The sequence below is a fragment of the Silene latifolia genome, chromosome 3 (genome assembly GCF_048544455.1).
Source record: "Silene latifolia isolate original U9 population chromosome 3, ASM4854445v1, whole genome shotgun sequence".
Classification (NCBI taxonomy): domain Eukaryota; kingdom Viridiplantae; phylum Streptophyta; class Magnoliopsida; order Caryophyllales; family Caryophyllaceae; genus Silene; species Silene latifolia.
Genome location: NC_133528.1, coordinates 21,610,825 through 21,636,346, shown reverse-complemented (window position 1 = coordinate 21,636,346; position 25,522 = coordinate 21,610,825). Strand labels below are relative to the sequence as shown.

Here is a 25,522-nt window from a genome sequence, read left to right as displayed (position 1 = left end):
GGATTGGTTAAAATATATTTTTAGGGTTTTAAGGCTTTCTAGGGGTTTAAGGTTTCTAGGGCTTATTTGGGGTTCTAGGGTGTTTAGGAGTTTGGGGTTTATAGGGTTTATCTGGGTTTTAGGGTTTTAGCAATATGTACGATCATATGTGTACGTAAATTTAAGTTCTAAGGTTAAGATGTTATTCTAGTTATGCCTTAAGATGTTAGCAATCGTATGTTGTTATAATTAGTTAATTGTCCCGATCAACATTGTAGTACTAATTTTAGCAACGTTTGATCAATATGAGTTTATATATGATCGGAACGCAAGACTTAAGATTTAGATGTCATACCATTTATGGTTTAAGATGTTATCGATCGTACGTTGCAATTGACTAATCATTGCAATGTACGATCAATACGGGCTTAGATACCTATGTGTTATGGTTTAAGATGTCATCGATCGTACGTTGCTAGTGACTAATCATAGCAATCCACGATCAATATGGGTTTAGATACCTATGTATTATGGTTTAAGATGCTATCGATCGTACATTGTTGTTGACTAATCATAACAATGTACGATAAATACGGGTTTAGACACCTATGTTTTATGGTTTAAGATGCTATCGATCATACGTTGCTATTGACTTATCATAGCAATGTACGATCAATACGGGTTTAGATACCCATGTCTCGGGACGTAAGACATAAATTTAAGACCTAAGTTTAAGATGTTATCAATCGTATGTTGTTATAATTAGTTAATTGTTCAGATCAACAGCGTAGGACTAATTTTAGCAACGTTTGATGAATATGAGTTTATATATGACCAGAACGCAAGATTTAAGATTAAGATTTCATGCCACGTATGGTTTAAGATGTTATCGATCGTACGTTGCTATCGACTAATCATTGCAATGTGCGATCAATAGGATTGTAGAATTCTTTTATAATAAACGGTTGAAAATATTGTTTTTGGCGGGAAAAGGATAATCTGGGGTTAAAACAACATAAAAAGTGATGGTACTTAAGAGTTAATCGTGGCCGTTTAGTTGTCATAAAATATTAGATGATATTCCACATTAAATCGTGGCCGTTCATCCTATGAGTGACCAATCACAAAGTAAGCCACGGATTAGTAAATATTACAACCTTTATAAACATTTTTTTTGTTAACATATCAACTAAAACATAATTACACACTCTCTATAACTTCTCTCAATAATACTTTGTTGGGCCGGAGCCTAAGGATGTTGTTAAGCAGTATGTGACTGTGACTGGGTTTCCAGCAATGCTGCAGTTGTTTGCTACTGGTTATCATCCGTGTAGGTGGAATTATAGGGATGAGGAGGATGATTATCACATGGACTCGAAGTTTGATGAGCATGATATTCCGTTTGATGTTTTGTGGCTTGATATTGAGCATACTGATGGAAAGAGGTATTTACTTGGGATAGTATGCTTTTCCCTCATCCGGAAGAGATGCAGAACAAGTTGGCCGCCAAGGGGAGACGTATGGTTACCATTGTTGACCCTCATATAAAGCGAGATGAATCGTACTACATTCATAAAGAAGCTACTGACATGGGGCATTATGTTAAGGATGGGAGTAAGAAGGATTATGATGGATGGTGTTAGCCTGTGTTGGACCTTTAGTCCTAATTAGTTGTTTTGATAATGACAGTAATAATTTGTATGTGGACTTAGTATTATAAACATATGCGTGTAATTGTGTGCTGAAGTCTTAATATAGAAAGGAACAATTACAATGACGTGGGCTTGAAGTTTGGACCAAGGAGGTACAACTTCAAAGACACTTGATCGTTGTATTCAAGAAAGATCAAGATCAAATAACAACCACGAGACTCAAGATGAGAGACTTCTGAAGAGACGATTCGTTTACTGAAGATCTACTGAAGATTATATAGTATAGGTCGTCATCCGGTAATGGTTTTACTTTGTTTGATTTAAAGGTTAGTGAAGTTATGACCTCATAGCCATAACTTCACTGCTAGACAAAAATGATGCGTTAATTTTTGGAAAATATATTTTTAATGTTTTATAAGAATAAGAGAGGATTTATATAATTGGAATTATTTAATTAGAATTTAAGTTTGATGTACTATTGGTTTGTAACACGATATTTATGTCGTCATGCAACCTAGGGTTTCAACTAAAATTCTATCTCGATTTGTTGTGGGCTATTGGTCGGACTATATCTTTTCGTTAACTTCTCGTTAGGAGCACCTAGACCAAAACACAATTTATAGCTTCACAAACAACTCTACAATTAGTAAAGAGGCAAGTAAAGGTCGGATCCTAAGGGACGGGAATTGAGATGAGATTTCTATTGCAACTAGTGGTGTCTTAGGGGTGTCACAATTTGGGTTGATGTAGAAGGTCACTAAACTAAATAGCAATGAAAGTAAATAATCAAGATGAATTAAAAAGGGTTGTAAACAATTGATAAAAAGCACTAGGGTGTCATGGGGTCATAAGGGATTCATGGGAATTGATCATATACAAACATGTTCTCAAATTATAAGCAAGCAATTATTGTTGTGATGGATTGAGTTGGGTTATATCTTACAATCCTAGGAAAGTTTGGGTCCCGGAGCCGAATCGATTAGATTGTACAACACCTACAAGTCGACTTAGTCTTTCCTACTCAACAACATGCATGGTCTAATGAGAATCGAGTTGGTTTATGTCTTACAAGTCTCATTGAAAAGATAGGTGATGGGTAAAAAATGCAAGGATTCATAGGCTCGCATTTCATCAAACATAACATGTGCATGAGTTGAGATCATAACAAGCAAGCAAATAAACCATGAAAGCATATTAATTTAAGCATGAATCATTCCCCATGTTGGTTTCCCCTAATTACACATTAACCCTAGCTATGGAACTACTCACTCATCATCATGTTGAACATGCTAGCAAGGTTGTCAATCATACCAACAAAGTGAAACATGATGAACAAATGAAAGTAATTAGCAATAATTAAAAAGGGATTAAGAGAATTATACCTACTAATGATTCCAATAATAAAGCAAAGAATAAAAGAAGTACTTGATGCTTGATTGAGAGGTTGTCAATCTCCCAATAATAACTCAAATAATCTTCAATTACCCGAAATAAAGGATGAACAAATGAGAGATTAAGGAAATAAAACTTGTATTAAAACTTGATTAATTGTTGATTACAAAACTAAAGAGAGATTTGATTGATATTAACTACTCTAAGAATTGATAAGAAGAGCATGCTCTTCTAATTAGACTAATGGGGTATTTATAGTGGGGATTAGGTGTAGGAATTAGGGTTAACTAAGGGCTTAAATGATGATTAAGTCCCTACTTAGGGAAACGCCGGTATTTTTAGAAGGATGGGCATCTTTCTTGAAGCTTGAAGAAACGAAGTTGTGCTACCTTGGAATCCGTGCGTCTTAGGCTCGGGACGGCCGGATTCGTGAGTTGTTGCGCGGGCGTCTTTGGGAGAAGACGGGCGTCTTCTGGTTGCTGCTGCCCGGGTGTCTTGTAAGGAAGACGCACGGATCGTGGCTTGGTGGATGGGCGTCTTCTTGGGAAGACGCACGGATTGTCATGCAGCGTGCTTTCTTCTTCTTTTCTTCCCTTTTCTTCATAAAATCCTTGGGGATTTCCTCGGGGATGCAAGGATCTTTCCTCATCATTGCCCATATACTATAGTATGTACAAAGGCCTTATAATCTTGTCTCTCCTTTATGCTTGGTCATTGAATTCAATCAATTTAGTCTCGTTTTGCCATGAAAAATGCAAGGTTTGCACTCATTTCCTACCAAGGACACAAAACCTCAAAGAATATGCAAAACAAAGAACTAAAGACAATAAATGACCCAAATATGCACTAAAAAGCATGGGAACAAGGCTAATTCGGGGACTAAATATGCTCTAATTATGGTCACATCAAATATCCCCAAACCGAACCTTTGCTCGTCCCGAGTAAAGAGGTGACAAAGACTAGGACCATTATTTAAACTAACCTAATAACATAGCCGATATGAGACAATTAGCGGGTCTCACTCCGCCCCTTCAACTCACAACAAGACAACCATGAGGTAGGATGCCTTCTTGTAAGGCAAGGTGGGTCTTGCCAAAATGGTGACACATCCAGATATTAGGCACACAAAAACAAATAATGGATGCATCTACAAAAGAATAGCCACTTTCCTCATCTAAGTGGCGGAAATTATCTACAAGGGAAGCAATTCAAGGGTACACACTCCTTCATAGATGCAATTTCTTCAAACTACTAAGCCTAGAAGGATACCAATAAATCACCTCCAAGTTGTGTCAAGCTAGGGTACCTTTGTCCTCAATCGTTAAATGCTTTTGTCAAGAGTAGACTCCCTATGGTGTTAGAAACACTGGAGGATCGCGGAATTCCCCCTCTTGCCTAGACAAGAAGAAGGGTCGTCCCCTCTCTACCATGCACAAAAGTGGATACGATGGATAAAGGGATCGATAGATATTTGAGTTTCACTTTGGGAGTTTGCTTTGTTGTTGTTTTCCCCCCAATTTCACGTGGCATATAACATTTGAGAACACTTTCTTGCCATTTATTTTTGATTTTTGGCAATTCAACACTTGACAACTTTCAACTTTTCTTTGCATTTCTTTTTGAACATTTTCAAAGTCACCCCATATGTAGTGAGGGTGGCTTATATTTGAAGCATAGGAGTTCTATTTTTTGCTCCTCTTTTCATTTGATGCATTTTTTTGCAAAATTTCTTTCACTTTTCATTTCATTGAACTCAAATTGATTTCTTTTTATGCCCATTCCCTTTGATGACAAAAATATGGTAGAACATGGATGATGGATGGATGGATGCATGTTTTTAAGGGTCACCTTGGAATAAACGGTAGCCAAGGAGTTATCACACCACAAGGTACTCTTGACTAGGCTTTAATCCATGGGTCAAAGGATACTAGCATGACACATCCTAGGGTGTTTTACAAGTATTCTAACAAGCAAAGTCTTAAGAAGAAAAAGCATCTACTAGGGCCTATATACACTTGTCAAGCTTCCCAAGTAGACGGTTTCGCAAAATTTTTCTAACATGCAACTACATGCCATGATGCAACTAACATATAAACATCCTAATGCAAATGATTCTACCAACTAATATGCCATATAAACTAAATGCAAGTCCTAAGTTCACATTGTTATACCGCATCAATCAAAATAAAGCCACATAGTCATTAACATAAAGAGGAAAAAGGGGATTGGAAAGATCATACCATGCGGTCTTCAATATCCTCATGTCTCGGATGTGGCGTAGTCGATCAATGTGAACAAGGGTAAAACAGACACAATATATACAACAATATATACATGACTACACTACAAAGGAAATGAACTTGTTTTTGGTTTTTCAATTTTTCACATTTTTATGGTTTTTTGAAATTTTCAATTTTTTTGGATTTTTGAATAGAAGTTAAGTTAGAATTCCCCATCCCCACACTAATATGGGCATTGTCCTCAATGGCCAAAATGATGGGAAATCATGCAAGCATGATGCATGAATTCTACCCTAAATGCAAGCTACACTAATCTACACTACATGATGCATGGGTTTTGTTTATGACGGAGAGGATAATTTAGATTACCTCCCATTGTGTATGTATGTACTTCCCCAAACCGAGTTAGACATTAATTCTAATGTCCTAAGGTTGGGTGTAGTTCATGCACACACAATGCAATGCATGAAACTAAATTTGTCATTTTGGATTTTTAAAAGTGGGAACAATGAAATAAGAACACCTCAATGGGGCCGAGGTGTTAGTCCTCTATGTTGCTAGGACTACTCCAATCATGATCAATATTAAATAAATAAAACAAAGAGAGAGATAGACAAACCTCAAGAGGGTAGGAGCCTCCAAAGCTTGCTAATCCTCCATCATATCATCACTATCATCATCTTCCTCAATAGAAGTGGACTCATCACCACTTCCTTCTTCACTTTGTTGTTCACTTTGTTCATCATCCTCTTCTTCTTCTTCACTAGCCTCTTCATCATCATCATCCTCATCAACCGCATCACCAACAACCTCATCGTCATCCGGACTCTCATCCCTAGATGCACTCGGAAAGAAGACTTCCCTATCCGCCCAACTAGGCAAAGGACATGAAGGATCAAGTAGTCCTTGCCTAGCTAAATGAAGGAGGGGTGGATATTGGGCTAAGTAAGCATCTTCCCGATCCTTGAAGGCTTGTTTGTGCATCTCTTGCATCAGAAGAGTCATATAATCTTTGCTTGCTTCAACACCTTCCGGTTTGAACTCTTGGTACTTGAAAGGATAGGGTGGTGTGACAATGGAAGAGGAAGGCATTTCAATTTCACCCTTATGTTGTTTGATGATGTACTCGGCCTCTTTTGAAAAGGGAAGGAGAGAGTTTGTCCGGTGGACACTTAAACGACAAATCTTCGAAGGCAAAGTAAAAGATCTAGCCTCACTAGTAAGCCACCCATACTTGGTGTTAAGAGGGTAATGAGAGACCCACTTGTATTTGTTTATCATAGTATCAATATCAATGAGATGACCACCCTTTTTCGCCACATACTTGCTATCCTTGTTAAAGTTCGGATCAAAGTATTTAGCCAAAAGAGTGACTAGACCTCCATTCACAATAACGGTAGTGCCTTGTTTCCCACAATCAACATTTAGCCATCTATCCACCAAAAGCCTTAGAGAGTTGAAAGGCTTGGTGAATTCCCTTCCAATGTTCAAGGCCGACTCAAGAAGAACAAAATCGAGCTTGGTAAAGTGGTTGGTGTCTTTTCTTGCAATGATGGTGTTTCCTATGACCTTGTGCCACACTCTAATGCCCGGATGGTGGACTAATAGAGCGCGACTAGCATGATAGTTCTCAAATTTCCATCCGGAAATCGCCTCACAAAGAGGAGCGGGGTCATACTTGCCAACATTCTTGAAATAACTATGTGAATCATCAAGACCCAATGCTTTACCCATTTCCTCAAAGGAGATGCGCCTACTAACATTAGTGTAACACCCCCATACTCCAAGTGCCTTACCAGGACCACTCAGGTATGAAGACATTACCATCTCGGTTACCCGAGGAAATGATAATCAAACAACAATGAAGAAACAACGTTTATTATAAATAATTTAGCGAATAGTTACAATCCTCAAAACCAAACCAAAAGTACGATACATGTTCTCAAACTGACTGTTCTAACTGAAATGTAAATAACTAATAAACTACAGCGAAAGACTCCTATCATCATGTCGTGGCATCCCAGCTATCCCAGTACTCATCTCAATACCTGCTCAATATCTGCTCACCATCCCCGAATGGATCACCGCAGGTTTACAAAAACAACACCGGGGTCAGTACTAATCACACAAATCAATATAAACAACAATGATAAGATAAACAGACAGCTTAACTGTCACACACACAACCAACCAATTCCCATCATCTCAATACGACGTCTCATGGACCAGCCACATCGAGTGGGGGACCGCAGCCGTACCCACCAAATCCCCGCTCCACATAGTGAGCGATAACCCTGTCCATTAATGTGCACACCCCTTCCGTGGCGGGTTCCACAGAAGGCGAAACTAGGGCGTGAAGTCACTCCCGCAAGTGACCCCACTCAGCCGAGGCCACGCCTCGCGAACCATCAACAACGATCACAACCACAATCACAATACAATTATTATAGCAAACAACCAAATACAATACATCAACCAATATCCCATTATGAGACTAATACTGAGTAGGAAATCCTACCTGGTATGCACACAATCAGACGGTCTCTACTGCTGAGTCAAAAAGCCTCTTCTATGAACCCTCCTCCTATCATACAACACATAGAGGCTACCAAATCACATACTACACATAAAACCCCCAATCTCTAAATTAGGGTTTAACCAAATCAAAGGAAATGCAATAAAAAGGGTACATAGATCTTACCCTCGACGCAAGGAACTCAACGGTATAATCAACGACAAGAACTGACCGTCTGAACTCCGGGAATTGCTAAGAATGCGATTAAGAAGATGAACTTGTTTGCTTTCTCTCTTACAGTAATTTAGGTTTTTTAAAAGTGATTTAGAATAACGACGACGAAGCTTAAATACCTTAATCGCATAATTAACAAAACCCGAGAAAACTCCCCGTAAAACCGAACACTTGATCGAGTACCCAAGGTACTCGATCGAGTACCCCCTTACTCGATCGAGTGCCCCAGCTACTCGATCGAGTACCCAACAGGTCAGAAACTATTTTATTTCGCAACTTACCCTTACTCGACAGAGTAAGGCCTACTCGATATAGTACCCCAAGACTTATAAATACGGAGTATTACAGTCTTCCCTCCTTAAAAGGAACTTCGTCCCCGAAGTTCAAACCACTACTAAACAAAGGTACTCCCACAACATTCCCGACTCAACCATCAAACAAAATTCAACATAAAACGTGATACTAACCCAACTCATCCCGACAAACATACCGATACAACATATAAAAGGGGTATAAAACTCTTAAAAACTGTTCGCGATCATCTCCTACCCCCCTAAAAGAAACAAGGTTACGTCCCCGTAACCATACATACCTGATCGAAAAGGAAAGGGTAACGCTCTTTCATAGCTTCCTCTGGCTCCCATGTAGCTTCCTCGGTCTCGTGGTTAGACCAAAGGATCTTAAGCAAAACTGTCTCACCACTCCTAGTCTTTCTAACCTTTCGGTCTAGAATCTGCTTCGGCACCTCAAGGTATGATAAAGACTCATCTAGCTCTAAGCTCTCTGCCTCTAACACATGTGACGGGTCACTCACATACTTCCGCAAATGCGATGCGATACATGAAACACATTATGCACTCTCTCTAATACAAATGGTAAAGCCGGACGATAAGCAACTTCCCTAACTCGCTCTAAGATCTCATAAGGCCCTATAAACTTCTGACTTAGCTTGCCTTTCTTCCCAAATCTCATAACCCCACGCATAGGAGACACTTTCAAAAGAACCTTGTCCCCAACTTGAAACTCTATGTCCCGGCGATGTAGATCTGCATAACTCTTTTGTCGATCCTGAGCTGCTCTCATCCGTTCCCTGATCATCTTAATCTGTTCCACCATCTTCATGTACCATCTCTGGTCCTAAAACCACCCTCAAAGACTATCGTCCCAACAGATTGGACTCCTACATCTCCTCCCATACAAAGCCTCAAACGGTGCCATACCAATACCGGTGTGATAGTCATTATTGTAAGAAAATTCTATCAAGTCCAACCTCTCGCTCCCGGCTACCAAAGAAAAATCCATCACACAAGCTCGCAACATATCCTCAAGAGTCTTGATTGTTCTCTCGTCTGCCCGTCTATCGCAGGATGAAATGTCAGTACTCATCTTCAAAGTTGTTCCCAACGATTCCTGCAACTCCTTCCAAAACCTCGATATAAACCTCGCATCTCTGTCAGACACTATGTCCTTAGGGACTCCATGTAACTTAAGCACGTTATTTCGATAGGCCATAGCCAATTGTGCCTTAGTCCATGTATCTTTCATTGGAACAAAGTGAGATGACTTGGTCGACGATCCACTATCACCCAAATCATGTTGTTACCTTGCTGACTCTTTGGCAAACCCACAATGAAATCCATGGAAATGGATTCCCACTTCCACTCCGGTACCTCTAAAGACCGAATCTTACCTTGTGGTCGTCGCTTGTTCCCCTTTAACTCTCGGCATGTCAAACAACGGGATACAAACTCACTGTCTCTTTCTTCATCCCAGGCCACCAAAACGTTTTCTTCAAATCCTTGTATAGCTTGTCTCCACCTGGATGAACTGAATATGGTGTGCAATGTGCCTCTGTCATGATAGTTTTTTTCAACTCCTCATCATTAGGAACACACCACCTACCATCAAACCTCAAACTACCATCTCGTATGAATAGAAAACCGGACACTGTCCCTTTCTCTACTCCAGCTCTCCACTCCACTATCTTAGGATCCAAAGCCCGCTTACCTCGAATATCGCATAAAACTCAAGATGTCTTTGTCATATCACCCATGGCATCTCCTTTCGCATCATATGTATCCCAAAACTCGCTACCTCATCCCTCAGCCTCATCAAGGATAGAGATGTACACAGAGAATGTACACTCTTCCTACTCAAAGCATCAGCAACAACATTGGCCTTCCCTTCATGGTAGATGATTTCCATGTCATAATCGCCAATCAGCTCCATCCACCTCCGCTGTCTCATGTTCAACTCCTTCTGCGTGAAGATGTACTTGAGACTCTTGTGATCAGAAAATACCTTAAAGATTGCTCCATAAAGGTAATGTCTCCAAATCTTGAGAGCAAACACCACTGCACCCAACTCCAGATCATGAATAGGGTAGATCTCCTCATAAGGCTTCAATTGCCTAGAAGCATAGGAAATCACTTTACCATTCTGCATCAACACACATCCCAGCCCATTCTTTGAGGCATCTGTATAAACCTCAAAGTTCTCGGTCCCTTCAGACAATGCTAAGACAGGAGCTGTGGTCAAACGCTCCTTTAATGTTTGGAACGCCGTCTCACAACTCTCATCCCAACGAAACCTGTTCTCTTTCCTCATCAACGCTGTCATAGGTCTAGCTATCTTGGAGAAATCTTTCACGAACCGTCTGTAGTATCCAGCTAAACCCAAGAAACTCCTAACCTCGGCAACATTCTTCGGTGCCTCCCACTTTGTCACTGCCTCAATCTTCGCCGGATCCACAGCTACCCCATCTTTAGAGATCACATGCCCCAGAAAAGCAACTTTCTCTAACCAGAACTCACACTTGGACAGCTTAGCATACAACTCATGATCCCTCAAAGTCTGCAACACGATCCTCAGATGCTCCTCATGCTCCTCCTTAGTCTTAGAGTAGACTAAGATATCATCGATAAACACCACTACAAACTGGTCCAAGAACTGTCTGAAGATTCTATTCATCAAATCCATAAACACTGCCGGCGCATTAGACAACCCAAACGGCATCACCACATACTCATAATGGCCATACCTCGACGTGAAAGCTGTCTTTGGTATGTCCACCTCTCTAATCTTCACCTGATGGTACCCCGACCTCAAATCAATCTTAGAAAAGACTGTTGCACCACTCAACTGATCAAACAGGTCATTGATGTGAACATTATTTGCGCACATTTAGTCCCCTAATTGAGCCTATTTTGCATACTATTATAACATTCTATGGCCATTTTATTCGTCAAAACCTTCCTATTTGCTTTTCTATCGCATTTCATATGTTTTGTAGAAAAGGAGATAATAAGGCGGAAATTCCCGTCTTTTCGTGCATATTTGGAAGCTTATTGATGATATTAGATGGACTAGTATGAAGAGGAGGCAAGAATGATGACCAATTATGTAGGAATAAAGAGTATAAAGATGGGTCATAAGGTTTAAAGCAAGGAGGAAAAGCAAGGAAGCCATTCATGAAGAACATTGCTCGGAACGCAAACCAAGAGTTGCTCCTTTGGCTCTGAAAATATGCTAGATGGAACGGCGTCGAAAAAACAAGCGATCTAGGCTTTTGAATCACTCCAATAGGAGTCCGGATGAGAAAATGACGTCCGTTTTACAATCCGAGCTCAAACAAAGAAGCTGTACAGGAATCCGCGCGCCCCGCGCTGAAGACGCTCGGATTGCCCTACAATCCGCTCGGATTGCTCTGAATCCGCTCGGATTCCCCCACTACAATCCGAGCGTCTTGCTCTTGAATCCGCTCGGATTCCACCGCAAGAATCCGGCCGTCCCGACTCCAATCCGCTCGGATTTCTTTCCAGTGATTTTCGTGTTCTTCAAGCTCCGAGAAAGACGCCCTTCCTCTGAAAAATACCGGAGTCTCCTTGCTCAAATCTAAAAAGTGTAATTACTAGTTTAGCCCTTAGTTAACCCTAATGCATCCACCTAATTTCCACTATAAATACCCCATTTGTAATAATCAAATCATCAAGTTTTCATTAGGTTAATTCAATCCTTCTTTAGATTAGATTAGGAGTAGATTAGAATAGATTATCATTTAATCTTTCCACAAATTACACATTAATCTTTCCTTTAATCATTGTTCAAGTTTACTATTGAGGAATTCAAGTTTATTATTGGGTAATTAGAAGATTATTGGGTTTATTGGGAGATTGACAACCTTCCATCAATCATCAAGTTCTTCTATTATTCTTTGCATTATTATTTTGGAATCTCCATAGGTATAATTCTCTTAATCCTTGTTTTAATTATTGTTAATCTTTCTTACTTGTTCATCATGTTTGGCTTTGTTAGTATGATTGACAACCTTATTAACATGTTAAACTTGACCATGAGTGAGTAGTTACTTAGCTAGGATTAGTGGGTAATTAGGGGAAACCAACATGGGGAATGATTCATGCTTAAATTAATATGCTTCCATGATTTATTTGCTTGCTTGTTTTGATCTCAACTCATGCACATGTTATGTTTGATGAAATGCTAAGCCTATGAATCCTTGCATTTACTACCATCTCTTATCTTTTCAATGAGACTTGTAAGACATAAACCAACTCGAGTCTCATTAGACCATGCATGTTGTTGAGTAGGGAAGATTAAGTCGACTTGTAGGTGTTGTACAATCTAATCGATTTGGCTCCGGGACCCAAACTTTCCTAGGATTGTAATATATAACCCAACTCAATCCATCACAACAATAATTGCTTGCTTATAATTTGAGAACATGTTTGTATGATCAATTCCCATGAATCCCCTATGACCCCATGATATCCTAGCATTTTTAATCCATTGTTTACATCTTTCCTTTTGTTGCTTGTTTATTGCATCTATTAGATTAGAATCATCATCCCATTATAATTGTGACAACCCCAAGCACAACCATAATTAGATTGAATAATTTGAGTAACCACCGTCCCATGGATCGACCTCGACTTACCGCTAACTAGTTGTTTGTTGAGTATTATAAATGTGTTTGATTGGATGAGTGACGACATCGTTCACATCAAAATGGCGCCGTTGCTGGGGACGGTGTTGTTTATTTGAATTGTTCTTTTGTCTAGTTTTAGTTGTGCTTCTTTTTCTTGAGTTTTATTGTACTTGTTCTATTTCACATGCTCAAACATGTCTACATTCACTTTTTGGCAATATAAAAATGAATCATTTGATAAATATGTTGCAAGATTTGAAGATTATATGACTCATGCTTGGCATCATGGTTTTACTCTTTCAAATTATGAAGCATGTTGTGTTGTTTATGATGGCATGAACCTTGAAACCCACAACTTGGCATTTCACTTGAGTGGTGGTAGGATATGTGAGATGAGTTGTGAGGAATTTTGGAAATTTGTTGAGTTCATGACCATTCATTGTCTTAAGCAAACTATACATGACATGTTTGAGAGTGCCAAGGAAGGTATGGAAGCGATAAAAATCACATTTCAAAAATTCATTGAGGAAAACTATGATGAAAATGAGATTTGTGAGGATGATAAACCTTCCTATAACCTTGAGCCAACCCACTTTGTCCATAAAATTACCCCACCTTGGGAAGATGGAGTGCTAGATGAAGAGAGTGATGATGAGGAGGAGTACATTCTTGATTGTGAAACTAATGCTTGGATGCCGTCATCCTACTCTTCTTGTGTTTCAATGAACTCAATCTCCATGGAATTTGATGTTAATGGGCAAAGTGAGAATGATATGGATGTGAGCTTGAGTGAAAACTCACCCTTTGAGGATGATATATTTGAGGGAGACAATTGTGTTGAACTTGGTGAGCCTTGTTACGACAACCCCTTTGATAATGAACCTTGTTGGGATGAGGAATATGATGAGGACATTTGGGAACCCCAAATAGACACCCTTAAAATCACCTTGGATGATAATGAGAGTACTTGCATTGAATGTGGTGATTTTGACTATTTGGAGGATGAGTTGAGTGAATTGCCAACCAACTACCCATTTCATGTTCCTTCCATCCATCATTTCTCTTATAATTTTTATCATAATGTTCTTGACATGCTTGTTCGGTCTTTTACTTGGGCATTATTTCATTGCATAATCTTGTGTTGTTATCCATGCCTATTTATTTCTCACTCCCAAGAATTTGACCGACTTCTACGTGCTTTGAGTGCTAGTGATGATTTTCCATGAAATTGTTAATTAATAATCTTTGGTTTAATGGAGTTCCTCAATAACCGTTAGTTTGTATATTTGCATTCAGTATAGTTTGCATTGTAATATATCTCACATGATTCATGTAGTTATTTGCATATAGACTAGAATTCATGCATAGTCACTAATGGCCAAACCTATTCATTTCTACACTAGAAATAGTGTTTAAATCGGTTGGGGGAGGTTTGATCATAAGCGACTTAAGCATTTATCATGCATCATATACTATAGTTTAGATTGCATTCATTTGTTATATATGTCATATAGAATTGCATTTAGTTAGAGCATGCATTCATTCATACCATATCATTGCATTTGTACTTCAATTTCCATAAAATCAAAAATTCAAAAACATGTTTTCCTTTTTATCCCTACTCCTACATGTACATTGAGGACAATGTCCAAAATAAAGTGGGGGATGAGAATTTATATTCCAAAATACATAAAAATTGAAAAATTTTGAAAAATCCCAAAAATATGTCTTTTAATTTCATAAAAACAAAAACCATAAAAATTTGAAAAATTGAAAAATCCAAAAACAAGTTCATTTCCTTTGTAGTGTAGACTTGTATATATTGTTTTGTATATATTGTGTTTGTTCATCCTTTTTCACATTGATTGACTACGCCACATCCGAGACATGAGGATATTGAAGACCGCATGGTATGATCTTTCCAATCTCCTTTTTCCTCTTTATGTTAATGACTATGTGGCTTTATTTTGATTGATGCGGTAAAAACAATGTGAACTTAGGACTTGCATTTAGTTTATATGTCATATTAGTTGGTAGAATCATTTGCATTAGGATGTTTATATGCTAGTTGCATCATGGCATGTAGTTGCATGTTAGAAAAATTTTGTGAAACCGTCTACTTGGGAAGCTTGACAAGTGTACATAGGCCCTAGTAAATGCTTTTTGTTCTTAAGACTTTGCTTGTTAGAATACTTGTAAAACACCCTAGGATGTGTCATGCTAGTATCCTTTGACCCATGGATTAAGGCCTAGTCAAGAGTACCTTGTGGTGTGATAACTCCTTGGCTACCGTTTATTCCAAGGTGACCCTTGAAACCATGCATACTTCCATCATTCATCCATGTTCTACCATATATTTTTGTCATCAAAGGGAATGGGCACAAAAAGAAATCAATTTGAGTTCAATGAAATGAAAAGTGAAAGAAAGTTTGCAAAAATGCATCAAATGAAAAGAGGAGCAAAAATAGAACTCCTAAAGCTTCACATACAAGGCACCCTCGTTACTAATTGGGGTGACTTTGAAAATGTTCAAAAGAAATGCAAAAAGTTGTCAAGTATTGAAATGCCAAAAGTCAAAAAGAAATGGCAAAGAAAGTGTTCTCAAATGTCAAATGCCAACGAATTTGGGGGGAAAACAAAAACAAAAGCAAACTCCCAAAATAAAACTCAAATACTATCGATCCCTTTTTCATCTTATCCATTTTTGTGCATGGTAGAGAGGGGACGACCCTTCTTCTTGTCTAGGCAAGAGGGGGAATTCCGCGATCCTCCAGTGTTTCTAACACCATAGGGAGTCTACTCTTGACAAAAACATTTAACGATTGAGGACAAAGGTACCCTAGCTTGACACAACTTGGAGGTGATTTATTGGTATCCTTCTAGGCTTAGTAGTTTGAACAAATTGCATCTATGAAGGATTGTGTACCCTTGAATTGCTTCCCTTGTAGATAATTTCCGCCACTTAGATGAGGAAATTAAAGTGGCTATTCTTTTGTAGATGCATCCATTACTTGATTTTGTGTGCTTAATGATTGGATATGTCGCCATTTTGGCAAGCCCCACCTTGCCTTGCAAGGAGGCATCCTACCTCATGGTTGTCTTGTTGTGAGTTGAAGGGGCGGAGTGAGACCCGCTAATCGTCTCATATCGGCTATGTTATTAGGTTAGTTTAAATAAAGGTCTAGTTTTTGTCACCTCTTTACTCGGGACGAGTAAAGGTTCGGTTTGGGGATATTTGATGTGAACATTATTTGCGCACATTTAGTCCCCTAATTGAGCCTATTTTGCATACTATTATAACATTCTATGGCCATTTTATCCGTCAAAACCTTCCTATTTGCTTTTCTATCGCATTTCATATGTTTTGTAGAAAAGGAGATAATAAGGCGGAAATTTCCGTCTTTTCGTGCATATTTGGAAGCTTATTGATGATATTAGATGGACTAGTATGAAGAGGAGGCAAGAATTATGACTAATGATGTAGGAATAAAGAGTATAAAGATGGGTCATAAGGTTTAAAGCAAGGAGGAAAAGCAAGGAAGCCATTCATGAAGAACATTGCTCGGAACGCAAACCAAGAGTTGCTCCTTTGGCTCTGAAAATATGCTAGATGGAACGGCGTCGAAAAAACAAGCGATCTAGGCTTTTGAATCACTCCAATAGAAGTCCGGATGAGAAAATGACGTCCGTTTTACAATCCGAGCTCAAACAAAGAAGCTGTACAGGAATCCGCGCGCCCCGCGCTGAAGACGCTCGGATTGCCCTACAATCCGCTCGGATTGCTCTGAATCCGCTCGGATTCCCCCACTACAATCCGAGCGTCTTGCTCTTGAATCCGCTCGGATTCCACCGCAAGAATCCGGCCGTCCCGACTCCAATCCGCTCGGATTTCTTTCCAGTGATTTTCGTGTTCTTCAAGCTCCGAGAAAGACGCCCTTCCTCTGAAAAATACCGGAGTCTCCTTGCTCAAATCTAAAAAGTGTAATTACTAGTTTAGCCCTTAGTTAACCCTAATGCATCCACCTAATTTCCACTATAAATACCCCATTTGTAATAATCAAATCATCAAGTTTTCATTAGGTTAATTCAATCCTTCTTTAGATTAGATTAGGAGTAGATTAGAATAGATTATCATTTAATCTTTCCACAAATTACACATTAATCTTTCCTTTAATCATTGTTCAAGTTTACTATTGAGGAATTCAAGTTTATTATTGGGTAATTAGAAGATTATTGGGTTTATTGGGAGATTGACAACCTTCCATCAATCATCAAGTTCTTCTATTATTCTTTGCATTATTATTTTGGAATCTCCATAGGTATAATTCTCTTAATCCTTGTTTTAATTATTGTTAATCTTTCTTACTTGTTCATCATGTTTGGCTTTGTTAGTATGATTGACAACCTTATTAACATGTTAAACTTGACCATGAGTGAGTAGTTACTTAGCTAGGATTAGTGGGTAATTAGGGGAAACCAACATGGGGAATGATTCATGCTTAAATTAATATGCTTCCATGATTTATTTGCTTGCTTGTTTTGATCTCAACTCATGCACATGTTATGTTTGATGAAATGCTAAGCCTATGAATCCTTGCATTTACTACCATCTCTTATCTTTTCAATGAGACTTGTAAGACATAAACCAACTCGAGTCTCATTAGACCATGCATGTTGTTGAGTAGGGAAGATTAAGTCGACTTGTAGGTGTTGTACAATCTAATCGATTCGGCTCCGGGACCCAAACTTTCCTAGGATTGTAAGATATAACCCAACTCAATCCATCACAACAATAATTGCTTGCTTATAATTTGAGAACATGTTTGTATGATCAATTCCCATGAATCCCCTATGACCCCATGATATCCTAGCATTTTTAATCCATTGTTTACATATTTCCTTTTGTTGCTTGTTTATTGCATCTATTAGATTAGAATCATCATCCCATTATAATTGTGACAACCCCAAGCACAACCATAATTAGATTGAATAATTTGAGTAACCACCGTCCCATGGATCGACCTCGACTTACCGCTAACTAGTTGTTTGTTGAGTATTATAAATGTGTTTGATTGGGTGAGTGACGACATCGTCCACATCAGTCATCTATCCTTGGCAAAGGATACTTGTTCTTTATCGTCACTCGGTTCAGCTCCCTGTAATCTATGCACAACTCAAACTCCCATCTTTCTTCATCACGAAAAGAACTGGTGCTCCCCACGGCGATACACTTGGTCTAATGTATCCCTTCTCTATCGGATCATCCAACTGCTTCCTAAGCTCCTCCATCTCCTTAGGACCCATACGGTACGGTGCCTTAGAGATCGGCCCCGTCCCTGGCTTCAACTCAACGGTGAAATCTATCTCCCTCTTCGGTGGCAACCCCTGAATCTCCTTTGGAAAAACATCTGCAAACTCTCCCACCACTGGTATCTCATCAACTGTCGGACTCTCTATCCGGTCATCTCTCACATGGCACAAGATCAAAGGACATCCCTTCCTCAGATAAGACTTCAAGGTAACAGCTGCAATCAACTTAACTTTGGGTTTGACTAGAAACCCACAATAAGACACACTAACACCGTTAGGACCTCTTAAAGACACTTTCTTTTGATGACAGTCTATCTTAGCTTTATACTTTCCTAACCAATCCATCCCGACTATCATCTCAAAACCGTTAAAAGGAAACTCCAGCAAGTCTACAGGGAAATCAACTTGCCCAACTATCAAAGATACATCTAGGAACAATCTCCCACAAGATACAGACTCACCCGAAGGTATGAAAACTTGCTCCCTAACAGACTCATATACTCTCAAACCCAACTGTCTAACATGACTCGAAGACACAAACGACTGAGAAGCCCCCGAATCAAACAAAACAAAGGTAGGAATACCATTAACAAGGAATGTACCGGTGATAACGTGCGCATCTTCCTCAGCTGCTTTCTTCTCCATCATGAATAACTTGCCACTGGTCTTCTGCCCACCTCCCTGGACAGTACTGGCTGAGGTGGTCGGCTTAGCACCCGACCCTTGATTGTTGTTGTTGGTGTTCGCTGGTGGTTTCTGATAAGAATTACCGTCGTTGCGGTTGCCTCCACTCTGGTAACTCTGACTTCCCCGGTTTGGCCATGATCCAGCCGGTCTGTTGCTCACGAAGCTCTGCGCAGGTCTCTGGAAAGATCCTGGTGCACTTGTGCACTCATGTCTCTTGTGGCCTACACCACCACAAACTATAGCAGTCACTCCCCAACTATTACTCACACTTCCACGGCCACGCCCAAAGGAAGCCCCAAAGATCGAACCCGGATCCGAGAAGAAAATCCCTTAGACGGATTGTGGTTGCCTTTCTTGTGATTCGATTGGCCACCACCCTCGCTCTCAGACTTCCTCTTCTCACCACCTAACCTCTCCCGAGCCATCTCCACCAACCTCTCGGCTCTCCCGGCCCTCTCTCATAAGCTTCCTTAACATCAGTAAGGACTCCCACGGGTAACTTATCCATAATCTTAGGGGTCAACCCCTCTCAAACCTCAATGCCGATTCTCCTCACTCAAACCCATATCCTCGGATACCTAGACTTCTCATTGAACAAACTGTAGTACTCAAATACGTACATCTCAACGGTCATCTTAAAACCATCAAACTCTTCTCTCAACTTACCGCTCACATGTTCCGGTACAAACTCCTTCCTCACAGCCCTACGAAACTCCTCCCAAGGTATAGCAGGTAAGCCTTTGTTTGTATATATCTAATTAGCACTCACTTTCACTGAATCCCACCACTTGCCAGCTGCCTCCCTCAGATAGAACGCAGCCTGTTCCACCCTCATCTCATCAGGGCAGTGAACCAAGTCTAATATGTTCTCCATCTCTCTCAGCCAACTATCAAGAAGGTTAGGCTCCCCAACTCCCTTGTACTCTTTCGGGTTAAACCTCGCAATGTAGAGGCTGATTTTTGAATGGTCAACCTCCTTCTCCTTATCCTTATTCTTATCCTCATTCACTTTCTTTAGGGTCTCAGTAAGAGCATCCTGGTGCTCTAACATCTTAACGATGTCATCCACGGTCATAAGCTCAGCTCTCGCATACAAAGCAGTCTTCTTGGGCGGCATCTTGAAACTATACATATATATGAAAGGGTAGATATGAACACACGTACTAAACTTCAAAACACGAAAACACGCCACCCAGGACCTACTCGGTCGAGTTCCCAAACACACTCGATCGAGTAACGGGATACTCGATCGAGTGCCCAACATACTCGATCGAGTACCCAAACATCAGACCCCTAACAGACCTTCTGATCTCATACCTACTCGACCGAGTAGCTAGCTAGGCTACTCGATCGAGTGACCCCCTACTTGATCGAGTACCCCTAGTTACTCGATCGAGTACCCAAAAACACGATTCTGGACTCAAAACCGTCAAAAACCCACCCGATCGAGTCAGTCCCACTCGATCGAGTCATACCAATACATAAAAGCTACCCGCATGTTACGTCATATGCTAACATGCTAAACTTATAAACCACATTATATCATAATAAACATGCTACGCATCTTTTCTACTATCTACGAGATCATTTCATCATGTTATTAAATGCCACATTGTAAATCATCCAACATGTTATCATCTCATCAACAAGTTCCCACATATCACCATTTTCTTTCACATGCTCAACTTTCTACTTCAACACCCAACAATTAACAGATTTCATCACATTCTTACACAAGTTAACCAAACACACATACGACTCGACAAACACTTCCCCCACGTGACCGGTTCAAAGTTGTAGGGCGACCCCGCGACTTTAGGACGTCTCCCAAGCCTTTGCATTAGCTCCTACAACTTTTACCCCGGGTTCATTTTAATTGACTCCCTATGTTCATTAGGTTCATTGGTTACAGGTTTCAGGATCGTCGCTCTGATACCATTTGTAACACCCCCATACTCCAAGTGCCTTACCAGGACCACTCAGGTATGAAGACATTACCATCTCGGTTACCCGAGGCAATGATAATCAAACAACAACAATGAAGAAACAACGTTTATTATAAATAATTTAGCGAATAGTTACAATCCTCAAAACCAAACCAAAAGTAAGATACATGTTCTCAAAATGACTGTTCTAACTGAAATGTAAATAACTAATAAACTACAGCGGAAGACTCCTATCATCATGTCGTGGCATCCCAAATATCCCAAGACTCATCTCAATACCTGCTCAATATCTGCTCACCATCCCCGAATGGATCACCGCAGTTTACAAAAACAACACCGGGTCGTACTAATCACACAATCAATATAAACAACAATGATAAGATAAATGACATGCCTTAATCACACACACACAACCAACCAATTCCCATCATCTCAATACGACCGTCCACCGGACCACCACACGCCATGGGGGACCGCACCGTACCCACCAAATCCCCGCTTCACATAGTGAGCGATAACCCTGTCCATTAATGTGCACATCCCTTCGTGGCGGGTTCCACGAGAAGCGAAACTAGGGCGTGAAGTCACTCCCGCAAGTGACCCCACTCAGCCGAGGCCACGCCTCACGAACCATCAACAACGATCACAACCACAATCACAATACAATTATTATAGCAAACAACCAAATATAATACATCAACCAATATCCCATTATGGGACTAATACGAGTAGAAATCCTACCGTATGCACACAATCGACGGTCTCTACCTTTGAGTCAAAAAGCCTCTTCTATGAACCCTCCTCCTATCATACAACACATAGAGGCTACCAAATCACATACTACACATAAAACCCCCAATCTCTAAATTAGGGTTTAACTAAATCAAAGGAAATGCAATAAAAAGGGTACATAGATCTTACCCTCGACGCAAGGAACTCAACGGTATAATCAACGACAAGAACTGACCGTCTGAACTCCGGGAATTGCTAAGAATGCGATTAAGAAGATGAACTTGTTTGCTTTCTCTCTTAAACAGTAATTTAGGTTTTGTAAAAGTGATTTAGAATAACAACGACGAAGCTTAAATACCTTAATCGCATAATTAACAAAACCCGAGAAAACTCCCCGTAAAACCGGACACTCGATCGAGTACCCAAGGTACTCAATCGAGTACCCCCTTACTCGATCGAGTGCCCCAGCTACTCGATCGAGTACCCAACAGGTCAGAAACTATTTTATTTCGCAACTTACCCTTACTCGACAGAGTAAGGCCTACTCGATAGAGTACCCCAAGACTTATAAATACGGAGTATTACAATTAGCTAGGTGGAACTCGATGTTTTCCATGGTCTCTACCTTATTAACTTTCAAAGAACTCAATAATTCTAAGGTAAGGGAGGGGTAAGTCAATTCTTTTGTTGTAAACAATTTTTCCAACCCCATGGCTTTAAAGAAGGCTCTAGTTTGCTCAAGGACACCCAACTTATCTAAGGCATCTTCACAAATAAACTTGGTGGATAGAAATGATTTTCTAGCAAACTTGACAAAAGTGTCCCTATGGGATTTGGAAATGAAAATTACCTCCGGATAGTTCGAAAGTTGAGCAATTTCCGGAGTAGTTGAAGTTGTTGCTTCCAAGGGAGGTTGTTCTTGTTGTACTTCCAAGTTTGAGCTAGCTACCACCATAGCCAATGAGGCTTTCTTTGCTTGAAGACTCCTTTGTCTTGTTGAGAGTGCCTTTGTCTTTGGTGCCTTTGTTGCTCCTTTTGTCCTTGCCATTGATGCTTGAACCAAGAAAAGAGTAAAAATCTTCGATTTCTAAGTATACCCAATCGATTTAAAGATGAAAGGCTTTGCCTTTATAAATTCAAAAATCGACTCAAAGGTTGAAGATTTTGTTGCTTGGTTTGATTTTTGTTGAAAGAGGAGTGATTAATTTTTGTTAGAAGGATGTTTTGATTTAATTTTGATGAATGTGTTTGAGGAAATCTTGTTTTTGTGATGGAGAGGATGAGGGTTACTTTTGAGTTTTTGGGGTTTATGGGTAGTGTTCTGAATGAAGGAATGAAGAAATGAATGTGGGAGGGGGTTTATAAAAGACCCGAAAATTTTGAAATGCAGGGGGAAGACGGGCGGATTTCCTTCGGGACGCCCGGATTCTCGTCTGTCAGGTTGGGAAATTCTCGCCTAAAGACGGGCGGATTTTAGCAAAGACGCACGGATTTGTAACTGCGGGACGGGCGTCTTTCAGTGAAGACGGGCGGATTCCTTTCCAGGGATTTTTCTTGTTTTTCTCAGCCAAAAAGACGGGCGTCTTCTATTGCAGGACGGGCGTCTTTCTGAGGACGGGCGGATTCTTTGCAGGTCGCCCGGATTTGCTAACAGTCCCAAAATTTCAAAAATTCAGCTCATGAAGGACGGGCGGATTCGGACCAAGACGGCCGGATTCCAGCAAGACGGCCTGATTCCAGGGAACACGCACGTGTTCAGAATTCTTCCTTTGACTTCTTTTCCTTTCAAAAATGCTTCCCCACACTTGAAGATTAGTTCCTTCCTTCATTCAAAATTCGTTAGTGACCCTCCCTCACTTACTCTCATGAAAAGAGTTTATGTTTATTATTAAAGAAATGCAATAAAATTATAAATACAAGTTAGAGGGTTAGTATATTTACAAGTGGTGGTTTAGGGAGGACTACACCAAACTCTCCCTTTGATGGTTCTTTCAAGGATGAGGAGGCCCGAGGTAGGTGACCTCGACCTCTCCAATAAACGCTCCTTCATAGTATGGCTTCAACCTTTGACCATTGACTTTGAACTTGCTTCCATCTTCCGCCTTTAGTTCAAAATCTCCATATTTTCCAACTTCGGTTATCACATAGGGACCCATCCATCTAGAGTTCAACTTTCCCGGAAAAAGTCGGTAGCGGGAATTGAATAGAAGGACTTTGTCCCCTTTGTGCAAGGCCTTTTGTCTAATCCTTTTGTCATGGAGCAACTTCGTCTTTTCTTTGTAGATCTTGGCATTCTCATAGGATTGTGATGCGTATAGAGGGGGGTAAAAATTATAATAAATTTCAGCGGGAATCCCGAATAAATTCAGTCCAAATAAGCCCCAAAGATGATGCGGATATAGACCCAATAGAAGAGGTTGTGCTCAACTTAGAAGACCAAGCAAGACCAAGCCCAAGTAATACATTATTTATGCACGAAAATTGGATGGGCTCAAGTAAAGAAATGGAAATCTGCGCAATCGAAACCCGAGACCCGTGGGAACCGTGAGAACCGTGTGGGAATGGGGAGAATGGCGGCATCAAGAAAGGGGAAGAATTCCTACTTAGTTTTTAGTATTTTCAAACTAGGTTGAATAAATAGTTGACAAAAGAGTCTAAGTTGTAAGTTCTATGCACCTAATCATCCTAGAACTTGCAAACTAGCATTTAATGTTTACTTGGAGGCCAAGGCTTTTTGTCCTATATAAGGACCTAGCCTCCCTCATTTGTAATCACCCAATTTTGAAGTAAAAACTTGAGAGTATTCTCTAAAACCTGTCTTGTCTTCTTGTGTTGTTACACGAGTAGTTTGGCTTAAGAGGTCGAAACGAGTATTTCGCACCTTGCTTGAACTAAGGACGCGCTCCGCGGTTTAAGTTGAATTACTTGACGCGTTTTCGAGTAATTCCCCATTGTTATCGCTATAGGTCTAGTGATAGCAAATATCCCATTGGTTCGATCTCTTCATAAGGAATCGAAACAAATATCCTTTTATTCTTGCACAACCTAAACACAAAAAACCAAACAAAAAGACTTCCGCTTCGCCAATATCACGCCAAGTGACACGATCTGGTCGGGTTGCACCTAGTGCATTCGGATCTTTCGCTTCACTTGATTCCACAATAAAGTCTTCCGCTCCGTATACGCTGCAGATTGTAGTCGGAATTCCTCCAACTCTTGAATTTGAATCATCCTCTTTTGACCACTCAATTTGAGATCGAGATTAAGAGCTCGGATTGCCCAAAAAGCTTTGTACTCCAATTCGATTGGCAAGTGACATGCTTTTCCATAGACAAGCTTGTAAGGGGAGGCTCCTATGGGAGTCTTATAGGCCATCCTATAAGCCCAAAGATTTGCTTGATCTCTCTATTTGAAACTTCGACTTGACCGCTTGTTTGAGGATGATATACCAAGCCGGTTCTATATTGAACACCATACTTGGTCAAAAGGGATGAAAGTTTTTTCTCATGAAAATGCGTTCCTCCATCACTTATGATTGCTCTAGGAACTCCAAATCTTGGGAAGATTACTTTCTTGAAGAGCTTGGTGACCGTTTTTGCATCATCATTTGGAGTGGCAATTGCCTCCACCCACTTTGAGACGTAGTCTACGGCCACAAGGATGTACTTATTCCCATTGGATGTCACAAAGGGACCTTGGTAATCGATCCCCCAAACATCGAAGATCTCCACCTCTAGAATGCCCCTTTGTGGCATTTCGTTCCTCCAAGAGATATTCCCCGTTCTTTGACAAGCATCGCAATGAATGATGAATTCTCTTGTGTCTTGAAACATTGTAGGCCAATAGAAGCCCGATTGAAGAATTTTTGCAATGGTCCTTCTTGCTCCATG

At 40.1% G+C, this 25,522-nt stretch overlaps 1 pseudogene; it reads left to right on the top strand.

Annotated features, from left to right (window-relative positions):
• Window positions 1–1,212: 1,212 nt before the first annotated feature.
• The window catches only part of LOC141648819 (putative glucan 1,3-alpha-glucosidase), a 61,389-nt pseudogene continuing 37,079 nt past the window's right edge, over window positions 1,213–25,522 (top strand).